This window comes from Arachis ipaensis, chromosome B03, assembly GCF_000816755.2.
Source record: "Arachis ipaensis cultivar K30076 chromosome B03, Araip1.1, whole genome shotgun sequence".
NCBI classification, from domain to species: Eukaryota; Viridiplantae; Streptophyta; class Magnoliopsida; order Fabales; family Fabaceae; genus Arachis; species Arachis ipaensis.
Genome location: NC_029787.2, coordinates 33,250,466 through 33,252,346, shown reverse-complemented (window position 1 = coordinate 33,252,346; position 1,881 = coordinate 33,250,466).

Sequence of the window (1,881 nt, the reverse complement as noted above, 5' to 3'; positions counted from 1 at the left end):
ATTTGAGACATCTCCGGGATCTCATGGTGATGAGCTTCATGCGTCTCTTGAGATCCATGAATGGACTCTCTTGCTTGCTCCATCCTTTTCTTAGTGATGGGCTTCTCTTCCTCAATGGGAATGTCTCCTTCTATGAAAGCTCCAGCTGAGTAACATAGATGGCAAATAAGATGAGGAAAAGCTAGCCTTGCCCCAGGAGAGGGCTTTTCGGCTATTTTGTAGAATTCAAGTGAAATGACTTCATGAACTTCTACTTCCTCTCCAATCATGATGCTATGAATCATGATAGCCCGATCCACAATAACTTCAGATCGGTTGCTAGTGGGGATGATGGAGCGTTGGATGAATTCCAACCATCCTCTAGCCACAGGCTTAAGGTCCAGTCTTCTTAATTGAACCGGTTTGCCTTTGGAGTCAATCTTCCATTGAGCTCCTTCCACACATATGTCCATGAGGACTTGGTCCAACCTTTGATTAAAGTTGACCCTTCTAGTGTAGGGGCATGCATCTCCTTGCATCATAGGCAAGTTAAACGCCAACCTCATATTTTTCGGACTAAAATCTAAGTATTTTCCCCGAACCATTGTAATATAATTCTTTGGGTTTGGGTTCTTACTTTGATCATGGTTCCTAGTGATCCATGCATTGGCATAGAACTCTTGAACCATTAGGATGCCGACTTGTTGGATGGGGTTTGTTAGAACTTCCCAACCTCTTCTTTGGATTTCATGTCGGATCTCCGGATACTCATTCTTCTTGAGCTTGAAAGGGACCTCGGGGATCACCTTCTTCTTGGCCACAACATCATAGAAGTGGTCTTGATGAGCTTTGGAGATGAATCTTTCCATCTCCCATGACTCGGAGGTGGAAGCTTTTGTCTTCCCTTTCCCTTTTCTAGAGGATTCTCCGGTCTTGGGTGCCATCAATGGTAATGGAAAAACAAAAAGCTTATGCTTTTACCACACCAAACTTAGAATATTGCTCGCCCTCGAGAAAGAGAAGAAAGAATAGATGAAGAAGAAGAAGAAAATATGGATGAGAGGGGGAGGGGTGTATTCGGCCAAGAAGGGGAAGAGAGGGTTGTGTTGTGTGAAAATGAAGAAGAATGGAGGGCTTTATATAGGGAATGGAGGGGGGGTAAGGTTCGGCCATAAGGGTGGGAAATTGATTTTGAATTTTGAAGGTAGGTAGGGTTTATGAGGTAGGTTTATGGGGAAGAGTGGATGGATGTGAGTGGTGAAGTGGTTATAGGGAAGAGAGATTGAGGTGATTGGTGAAGAGTTTTGAGGAAAAATGTTTATGGGATTGTGTGAAAGTGGGGTGAGAAGAAGTGAGTGGAGGTAGGTGGGGATCCTATGGGGTCCACAGATACTAAGGTGATCCTGTGGGGTCCACAGATCCTGAGGTGTTCAAGGATTTACAACCTTGCACCAAATTAGGCATGCAAAATGCCCTTGCACACAACTCTGGGCATTCAGCGCTAGATTGGTGCTTGTTCTGGGCGTTGAACGCCCATTTGTTGCCCATTTCTGGCGTTGAACACCAGAACCATGCTTGTTCTGGGCGTTCAGCGCCAGCTCTTCTCCAGGGTGCAATTCTGGCGTTCAAACGCCCAGATGCTAGCCATTTTGGGCGTTCAGTTCCAGAACCATGCTCTGTTCTGGCGTTGAACGCCAGCCAGATGCTTCTTATTGGCATTTAAACGCTAGTAAGGTCTTTCTCCAGGGTGTGATTTTTCTTCTACTGTTTTTGATTCCGTTTTTAATTTTTATATTTATTTTGTGACTCCACATGATCATGAACCTAATAAAACATGAAAGAACATGAAAATAAAAATTAGATAAAAATTGGGTTGCCTCCCAACAAGCACTTCTTTAATGT